General features: G+C 40.8%; 1 protein-coding gene across 1 annotated transcript in view; it reads left to right on the top strand.

Moving 5' to 3' along the window:
• The first annotated feature begins 1030 nt into the window (after positions 1-1030).
• The window catches only part of LOC106612290 (arf-GAP with Rho-GAP domain, ANK repeat and PH domain-containing protein 3), a 48498-nt gene continuing 38617 nt past the window's right edge, over positions 1031-10911 (top strand). Inside the window, exon 1 of the mRNA XM_014213320.3 lies at positions 1031-1163. The gene's annotated coding sequence lies outside the window, so the exon portion shown is untranslated. The remainder of the gene's footprint in view (positions 1164-10911) is intronic.

The following is a 10911-nucleotide window of genomic DNA, read 5'->3' as shown; positions in this document are numbered from 1 at the left end:
TGCATCAGTCGGATTGTTTTTGAGGGAAAGGAAACTCCTCTGTTGTCTAGATTTCTCACACAACACAAAAGCTTCTCTTTGATTTTATAACTCAAAGTTCATTGCTTTGTCTTGTATAAAATGTCTTCCATTTTGAGCGATCTTTGAGAAATTAAAGCGTGTGATGTTATTGCACTGTGCACTCGTGATCTCCTAAAATCATCCATTTATTATCCACAATCTGAGCTGCCTTTGATTTTTGAATAACAATGTGTGTGATTCATGATAGCCCTGGAACTTGAACTACGGTAATGTGAAAAATGTGTAATATCAAAATGTGTTAGGCAGGGGGTGGGAGGGATCCAGGACCAGATCTTAATTTCACCTGAACATCCACATTTTTTGTAGCTATTTAAAATTCTGATCTCTCATCAGGTTGTTTGGGTCTATTGTATCAGTAGTCCTATTGAAGACCACATCACATGGTCTATTGTATCAGTAGTCCTATTGAAGACCACATCACATGGTCTATTGTATCGTATCAGTAGTCCTATTGAAGCCCAGATTATTGTACCTTTTTCCACCCATGCACCTAACCTAACTAAACCTAACCTAACTAAAGCTACCCTAACCTAACTTAACCTAACCTAACTAAAGCTACCCTAACCTAACTAAACCTAACCTAACCTAACTAAATGCACACTAAACGGTAGCCTACACATTGCACATACTGTGTAGTTTTTTTGTTATTTTATGGGCAATAGAGAATGTTTTTAAAACAAGTGCATAAGTATAATTAAATTAAATTACCTGATTGCAAGGTGTCCATTCTTTAACAGTAGGCCTATTCCGTTTCTTAAATGTCTTCCTCAAAGTAATGTAGTGTAGTGAAAACATTGCATTTATGTCTATGAATTACCAGTATGTGCAACTTTGAAGGATAATGAGTTTGAACAGGAAAAACGTCGGCGAAACATCACTGCCGCCCTCCCCTTTAATTAAGATCTCCTTGATACTTTGTGCAGTAAACTCACTCACCATTGCAAGAAAGTTGCCGACAAGGACGGTGCTTCCTCTGCTGCTCAAGTCATGAGCGGTCCCCGTTACAACTGAAAAACCGAAGGATTCAAGTATTTAGATGTTGCATTGAGATAACAACCACGCACATCGAAACACCGCAAAAGGTAAAACATGATTATTAGAATATTTAAACGAATAGATTCCAAGGTTTCAGTGATCATCTGTAGGTCGCGCTGTGTAAGGGCGACATCCAGCAAACAGGAGATTTGATGGAGCGCACTTCTTCAATACTATAGGCCTAATGTTGTCTTTTTCACAGTAGCTGCCTGAATAATGAGAGAATTTCATTATATTTTACTTGTAGAGTTGTTGTGTGTTGGCCGACCGTAGAATAATTCATTCGATTCTGTGTAATGATTTATTTTACATTTTTAAATATATATTACCATGTTTAAGAGTAGCCAATCTTATAACGCCTCATGGGTTTGGAAATGTGAGCCTATTGTAACATTTCACCCATTATACTATCTATCACCTGTCTGTTTTGCTGTAAACTATGGTTTTACAGATACCCCACCCTGTTGTAGATTTGCTAGGGGCACATCCCACCCTCCTCTTCGCATTGACTGGGTTTTGGGGTCTTGGAAATGTCAGTTGTAGCGTTTCACAGCTGAAACCTGATTTGAATCAAGAGCAGCCTTCAACATATATTCAGTAAGTTATTTGTTAGATAGTGAAGCACCAACACGAGAGCACAGAGAAACATAACCAGTTTAAAAATAATCACTGGAACATTTAATATGCTTCCCAATTTTAGTCTGTTTTTTAGGATTGTGGAGAGTGAGATTATTCATTTAGATGAAATGGCTGAATGTGATGTTGTTCGGTGTCAGTGCCACTTGCAGCAAGGCCCAGACGATAGTTCCTCTATAGTCATACTGTATAAAGTGGCTCAGTCTTTAGATGTTTTGTGTGATGCACAACGTTACACTGTCCAGAAACATTGACCTTCAGAGGCCTCTCTGTCTGTCTGTATAGATGAAGACTACAGCCATCGTTATCTGTAAGCCCCTTTTAGGTTTTTATATGTGACGCAGTATAAAGTAGCATATATTCGTAACAGTTTCACATCTACTTCACACTACGGATCAACAAAGAACTACTGTAGCTCCAATTACGTTAAGTATTCAACATGTTTCCAACCCTAAAATGGACTTAAAACCACCTGAGTTCATGTTAAATTCACTTTGATTTTCTGTCTAAAATCCAAGTGAAACATAGACAGCCTATTTACTTGTGTTGTGTTTCAGTGATGTCAGGTGCATTGTGTTAAACAACCATAATGTTTTTACACTGATTCATAATAACACCCATGTTGCTGGGATTATACCCTCAATTTTGAGGATAATTTCACCAACTCATTTGGGAAGGATACACAGACAGACAGACAGACAGACAGACAGACAGACAGTAAAGAAAAGTACTGTACAGTAAAGTTTCAGTACAGTAGAGCACACTAAAGTACAGTATAATGTACTGTAGTGTACTGAACATATCTACTTTACTGTAGTGTACTGAACTCTACTCTACTGATCTCTACTTTTAATGTCCAAACTTGTGAAACATCGATGTCTATGATTGGTTCAGATTTGGTCTGGTCCGGACCAGACAAATGTGTTCTTGTTTGGGAGCGGAGCTCATTAGAATAATAGTCAGTGTGTAGAATAATACCCAAATATGCAAAATAAGGATATTGCATATTTCTATCTTTGTGTACTTATTCAGAATATATCACCCTGAAGATAATCATTTTCATAATTATGCATTTCTGTATAATACAGATCAGGTACCCATGATGTAATTCCTTTACCGTAATTCCATTACCGGATGTAAATCCACTTAACTTACTGTAGTTCAACAACAAAAATATCTATATATTTTTTAACTCGAGATGTCATGTCATAGCTGACACCCCATTCTTTCTGCAGACGTCTTTGAATCTTAATTTGGAGCAGTTATTTAAGAGTTTTTGGAAAACGTGGTCACAAAAAAACTTAAAGGAGATTTTACTGTAATTCTGTTACCAAACTTTGCATCTGCACTGTTCTTCCAGTAAATGTTTTTGTGACATTTTCTGTGTAAGTTATTCTAAGTAGTCCTTGTGTATAAATGTTGAAATCAATATTTATTTTGTTTGGCATACACTACCGTTCAAAAGTTTGGGGTCACTTAGAAATTATCTTGTTTTTGAAAGAAAAACACTTTTTTTTTTCTCCCATTTTTAAAATAACATCAAATTGATCAGAAATACAGTGTAGACATTTTTTATGTTGTAAATGACTTTTGTAGCTGGAAATGGCAGATTTTTTTAATGGAATATCTACATAGGCATACAGAGGCCCATTATCAGCAACCATCACTCCTTGGTTCCAATGGCACGTTGAATTAGCTATAATCCAAGTTTATAATTTTAAAAGGATAATTGCTCATTAGAAAACCCTTTTGCAATTGTTAGCACAGCTGAAAACTGTTGTCCTTATTTAAAGAAGCAATAAAACTGGCCTTCTTTAGACTAGTTGAGTATCTGGAGCATCAGCATTTGTGGGTTCGATTACAGGCTCAAAATGGCCAGAAACAAAGACCTTTCTTCTGAAACTCGTCGGTCTATTCTTGTTCTGAGAAATGAAGGCTATTCCATGCGAGAAATTGCCAAGAAACTGAAGATCTTGTACAACGCGGTGCACTACTCCCTTCACAGAACAGCGCAAACTGGCTCTAACCAGAATAGGAGTGGGAGGCCACGGTGCACAACTGAGCAAGAGGACAAGTACATTAGTGTCAAGTTTGAGAAACAGACGCATCACAAATCCTCAACTGGCAGCTTCATTTAATAGTACCCACAAAACACCAGTCTCAACGTCAACAGTGAAGAGGCGACTCTGGGATGCTGGCCTTCTAGGCAGAGTTTCAAAGAAAAAGCCATATCTCAGACTGGCCAATAAAAAGAAAAGATTAAGATGGGCAAAAGAACACAGACACTGGACAGAGGAAGATTGGAAAAAAGTGTTATGGACAGACAAATCTAAGTTTGAGGTGTTCGGATCACAAAGAAGAACAGTCGTGAGACGCAGAAAAAATGAAAAGATGCTGGAGGAGTGCTTGACATCATCTGTCAAGCATGGTGGAGGCAATGTGATGGTCTGGGGGTGCTTTGGTGGTGGTAAAGTGGGAGATTTGTACAGGGTAAAAGGGATCTTGAAGAAGGAAGGCTATCACTCCATTTTGCAACACCATGCCATGCCCTGTGAACGGCGCTTAATTGGAGCCAATTTCCTCTGACAACAGGACAATGACCCAAAGCACAGCTCCAAACTATGCAATAACTATTTAGGGAAGAAGCAGTCAGCTGGTATTCTGTCTATAATGGAGTGGCCAGCACAGTCACCGGATCTCAACCCTATTGAGCTGTTGTGGGAGCAGCTTGACCGTATGGTACATAAGTGACCATCAAAGGTACATTAGTGTATGGGTAATAATAATTAGAGGGAGAGAACAGGGGGATTTTTAGATCTTTGGACTGATTGTCATGTGTCCTAAACATCATTATCCTAAACATCAAATGACTGATTGCCTTGTATCCTAAAGATCAAATGAATGATTTTCATGTATCCACTGTATGTACTATATAGTATGATTGGTGTATGGGGTCTGCGTCTGAAAGGGATACTTAGGCCTGTCCTAACAAAGGATAAGGTCATCCAGGTGTACAGATCTATGTCTTGTACTGCCGTCTCTTCTCCTTCATAGAGCGACAGGGAGGACACAGATGAACTCTTTATGTAACTCTGTAATGACTTTCTGGCAGTTCCTCTGTTTTTTACTTCTCTAAGTGGTGTTCAGATCTAACCATGTGTGGGTGTGTACAGAAGATGCTCCTTTCACACTGTCTGAATGTTGTTTCTCCCAAAGAATAGGGACAGTGTGTGCTTGACTAAAACACTCTCAGTCAGAGAGAGAGAGAGAAGCACAAAATGGGACTGCCTGTACTGTCATCCAGGCAGCGTGGCGGCCATAGCTAGCCTAGCGCAGAACAATTACATAATGTGTCTCACAATAGGGCTTCACTGTTATTTATATATACAGCCTACCCCCAACCAGCCCAGCCAGCATCCTGTATGTATTCCAGAGGCCTGCGTGGGTCCTCCCTACGTGGGTCCTCCCTCCGTTTTTTGCAAATAACTTTTGATTTTACCACTTGTCCGCTTCCGCTAATTGTTTGACTTGAAGAACCAGTGGAGAGTTGAAGTTGGGGACATTACGTATCTGGAAGATCATGTTTTGAATGGGTGCCTTCCAGATTAATTTACAGGCATATTGTATCTTTCATAATGTTGTTTAGTCCATTTCCATGTAACTTCCTGTTTACCTAGGGTGATGTCATCATGTAGACTAACTGTTAAGGGTTGTAGTACTGATGTTGTTATTTACATTCAGACCGCTTGAACATACCAGTGAATCAATTACATTCTCCTCAGTCTGTTATTTTTGCCTCACCCACACTGCACTGAGACATGCTTGATTTTGCAAAACATTACTTAGTGGTAACATAATGAATTGAAGTCCATTAAAAAAAAAAAAAAAAATTGACTTCTGCCAATCTCTCTAATGTAAGTGTTGCCAGGGACTGGATTTATGGTCAGAACTCATGGTGCCTACAGTGAGGGGGGAAATTATTTGATCCCCTGCTGATTTTGTACATTTGCTCACTGACAAAGAAATGATCTGTCTATAATTTTAATGGTAGGTTTATTTGAACAGTGAGACAGAATAACAACAAAGAAATCCAGAAAAACGCATGTCAAAAATGTTAGAAATTGATTTGCATTTTAATGAGGGAAATACGTATTTGACCCCCTCTCAATCAGAAAGCTTTCTGGCGCCCAGGTGTCTTTTATACAGGTAACAAACAGAGATTAGGAGCACACTTTTAAAGGGAGTGCTCCTAATCTCAGTTTGTTACCTGTATAAAAGACACCTGTCCGCAGAAGCAATCAATCAATCAGATTCCAAACTCTCCACCATGGCCAAGACCAAAGAGCTCTCCAAGGATGTCAGGGACATGATTGTAGACCTACACAAGGCTGGAATGGGCTACAAGACCATCACCAAGCAGCTTCGTGAGAAGGTGACAACAGTTGGTGCGATTATTCGCAAATGGAAGAAAGACAAAAGAACTGTCAATCTCCCTCGGCCTGGGGCTCCATGCAAGATCTCACCTTGTGGAGTTGCAATGACCATGATAATGGTGAGGAATCAGCCCAGAACTACACGGGAGGATCTTGTCAATGATCTCAAGGCAGCTGGGACCATAGTCACCAAGAAAACAATTGGTAACACACTACGCCATGAAGGACTGAAATCCTGCAGCGCCCGCAAGGTCCCCCCTGCTCAAGAAACCACATATACATGCCCATCTGAAGTTTGCCAATGAACATCTGAATGATTCAGAGGACAACTGGGTGAAAGTGTTGTGGTCAGATGAGACCAAAATGGAGCTCTTTGGCATCAACTCAACTCGCCATGTTTGGAGGAGGAGGAATGCTGCCTATGACCCCAAGAACACCATCCCCACCGTCAAACATGGAGGTGGAAACATTATGCTTTGGGGGTGTTTTTCTGCTAAGGGGACAGGACAACTTCACCGCATCAAAGGGACGATGGACGGGGCCATGTACCGTCAAATCTTGGGTGAGAACCTCCTTCCCTCAGCCAGGGCATTGAAAATGGGTCGTGGATGGGTATTCCAGGATGACGATGACCCAAAACACACGGCCAAGGCAACAAAGGAGTGGCTCAAGAAGAAGCACATTAAGGTCCTGGAGTGGCCTAGCCAATCTCCAGACCTTAATCCCATAGAAAATCTGTGGAGGGAGCTGAAAGTTCGAGTTGCCAAACGTCAGCCTCGAAACCTTAATTACTTGGAGAAGATCTGCAAAGAGGAGCATTTTGCTACACTTGCATTAACACCTGCTAACCATGTGTATGTGACAAATACATTTGATTTGATTTGAAATCCCTCCTGAGATGTGTGCAAACATGGTGGCCAACTACAAGAAACGTCTGACCTTTGTGATTTGCCAACAAGGGTTTTGCCACCAAGTACTAAGTCATGTTTTGCAGAGGGGTCAAATACTTATTTCACTCATTAAAATGCAAATAATTAAAAAAAAATGTACATGCATTTTTCTGGATTTTTTTGTTGTTATTCTGTCTCTCACTGTTCAAATAAACCTACCATTAAAATTATAGACTGATCCTTTTTTTGTCAGTGGGCAAACATACAAAATCAACAGGGGATCAAATACTTTTTTCCCTCACTGTAGCTGTTAACAATTAAGAGCAAATGAACCCAGTAAGTCTCACAGTTAATTTGTTCGATGCTTTTATGTAAAGCAATTACAGTTGTACGAGCTAATGTCAGACAGAGACACCAACAAGCTCTGAGAAACAATTGTTTACAGTACAGACTCAGAGTCCTAAACAGGACAACTTGCAAAAGAATATTAGTTGTCTATTTTTCAAACTAAAAGTAACCACATGAAACTACTGTAAACAGGGAAGGGCTAACTGTCAAGACCACGTCATGCAGACAGAAGGTCTCATTAAGACTGTTTTGTAGCTGCATGTTGTCTTGGGTGAGACATTATGAGGTCTGTAACAATGAAAGAGGGAAGGAGGTTTACATTTGTGTGAATGACCAAAGACGCTAGCCATCTGTCACTGTGTAAAATGAGAAGCTGATTCATTGCATAATGTGTGGTGAGTTTGTACTATATTTTAAAGCCATGCTCTGCGAAATGTGTCACCAGAAAAACGTAAACAGTGATCATGTTAATTTTGAATGAATCATTTCTTGATAAAGCTCATGTGAAATAGTGGGAGGCCATTTTGTACATTTTTTTCTCCCTCCCTCTTTCAGTATAGTGGCCTGACAAACTGATTTTATGGGAAATGAAAATAATTCAGCTGTCACAGTTTAGTGTCACCCTAACCTCTCCTAGCCCACGACATTCCACCCAAATCCAGATAGCTGATGTTCTGAAAGAGCTGCAAAATCTGGACCCATACAAATCAGCTGGGCTAGACAATCTGGACCCTCTCTTTCTAAAATTGTCCGCCGCAATTGTTGCAACCCCTATTACTAGCCTGTTCAACCTCTATTTCGTATCGTCTGAGATCCCTAAAGATTGGAAAGCTGCCGTGGTCATCCCCCTCTTCAAAGGGGGAGACACGCTAGACCCAAACTGTTACAGACCTATATCTATCCTACCCTGCCCTTCTAAAGTCTTCGAAAGCCAAGTTAACAAACAGATCACCGACCATTTAGAATCCCACCATACCTTCTCCGCTATGCAATCTGGTTTCCGAGCTGGTCATGTGTGCAACGCAGCCACGCTCAAGGTTCTAAACGACATCATAACCGCCATCGATAAAAGACAGTACTGTGCAGCCGTCTTCATCGACCTGGCCAAGGCTTTCGACTCTGTCAATCACCGCATTCTTATTGGCAGACTGAACAGCCTTGGTTTCTCAAATGCCTGCCCGCCTGGTTCACCCACTACTTCTCAGAGTTAAATGTGTCAAATCAGAGGGCCTGTTGTCCAGACCTCTTGCAGTCTCTATGGGGGTGCCACAGGGTTCAATTCTTGGGCCGTCTCTTTTCTCTGTATACATCAATGATGTCGCTCTTGCTGCTGGTGATTCTCTGATCCACCTCAACGCAGACGACACCATTCTGTATACTTCTGGCCCTTCTTTGAACACTGTATTAACAAACCTCCAGACGAGCTTCAATGCCGTACAACACTCCTTCCGTGGCCTCCAACTGCTCTTAAATGCAAGCAAAACTAAATGCATGCTCTTCAATTGCTGCCCGCCCGTCTATCATCACTACCCTGGACGGTTCTGACTTAGAAAATGTGGACAACTACAAATACCTAGATGTCTGGTTAGACTGTAAACTCTCCTTCCAGACTCACATTAAGCATCTCCAATCCAAAATTAAATCTAGAATCGGCTTCCTATTTCGCCCCCTTCACTCATGCTGCCAAACATACCCTCGTAAAACTGACTATCCTACCGATCCTTGACTTCGGCGATGTCATTTACAAAATAGCCTCCAACACTCTACTCAGCAAATTGGATGCAGTCTATCACAGTGCCATCTGTTTTGTCACCAAAGCCCCATATACTACCCACCACTGTGACCTGTATGCTCTCGTTGGCTGGCCCTCGCTTCATATTTGTTGCCAAACCCACTGGCTCCAGGTCATCTATGAGTCTTTGCTAGGTAAAGCCCCGCCTTTTCTCAGCTCACTGGTCACCATAGCAGCACCCACCCGCTGCACGTGCTCCAGCAGGTATATTTCACTGGTCACCCCCAAAGTCAACTCCTCCTTTGGCTGCCTTTCCTTCCAGTTCTCTGCTGCCAGTGACTGGAACGAATTGCAAAAATCACTGAAGCTGGAGACTTATATCTCCCTCTCTAACTTTAAGCATCAGCTGTCAGAGCAGCTTACCGATCATTGCACCTGTACATTTTTGCTCTTTTGCACCCCAGTATCTCTACTTGCACATCTATCACTCCAGTGTTTAATTGTAATTATTTCGCCACTATGGCCTATTTATTGCCTTACCTCCTTAATCTTACTACATTTGCACGCACTGTATATCGACTTTTCTATTGTGTTATTGACTGTACATTTGTTTATCCCATGTGTAACTCCGTGTTTGTGTCGCACTGCTTTGCTTTATCCTGGCCAGGTCGCAGTTGTAAATGAGAACTTGTTCTCAACTGGCCTACCTGGTTAAATAAAGGTGAAATATATATATATATATATATATATATATATATATATATATATATGATGACCCTAAACTGAAGACAAAAAAAAAATATATATATATATATCATTTTTTTTTTAATTTATTTATTTTTCTTCAGTTTAGGGTCATCCTACCACCACTTCTAACCCACAACACTCCACCGTCTTCACACTATCATGCGGACCTGAACCAAACAGCTTGGTTTGGTTCGGCTCAGTAGTGTGAAAAGTGCTTAACACTCGACTCTTGCCTCTCCTCTCTTCTAGTGTCACAAGGCTTTGTTTATGGCCAGAGGAATTGTTTAGGGAGAGGAATGGGTGGAAGAGGAAAGCGAGGAGGTTGGGTGGAGGGTGTGGTGTCTTTTTTTAAAGACATTTCCTCCAGTGTTTAAGGGACAGCTGTATCCTGTGTTTTCTGTAGCTCTGACAGAGCCCAGATCTCTAGCCCAGATAAAGACTATGGTCAGGGGAGAAGAGGAGATTGATTACAGGACCTGCAGTATGCAGGACCCGCAGTATAGGTAACAGTTCACATGTTATTTGAAACTGAGTAGCCGCTGTAAACACTCCCTATGAAAAATATCTGGTGATGGAACAAAATTCTAAATCAGGTTTTTGGAGTCACCGCTCATGGTGATCCTTCATGATCTTAGTGATGACTTCAGATCTCTCCTCTCCTGCTGAAGAAGACCAGTCTGAGTGTATTCATCTACACTACCAGTCAAAAGTTTGGACACACCTACTCATTCAAGGGTTTTTCTTTATTTTTACTATTTTCTACATTGTACAATAATAGTGAAAACATCAAAACTATGAAATAACACACACAGAATCATGTAGTAACCAAAAAAAGTGTTAAACAAATCAAAAATATATTTGAGATTCTTCAAAGTAGCCACCGTTTGCCTTGACAGCTTTGCACACTCTTGGCATTCTCTCAACCAGCTTCACCTAGAATGCTTTTCCAACAGTCTTGAAGGAGTTTCCACATGCTGAGCACTTGTTGGCTGTTTTTCCTTCATTCTGC

Source organism: Salmo salar, chromosome 09 (assembly GCF_965601325.2).
Source record: "Salmo salar chromosome 09, fSalSal1, whole genome shotgun sequence".
NCBI lineage: Eukaryota > Metazoa > Chordata > Actinopteri > Salmoniformes > Salmonidae > Salmo > Salmo salar.
This window is presented reverse-complemented; position numbering and strand designations above follow the sequence as displayed.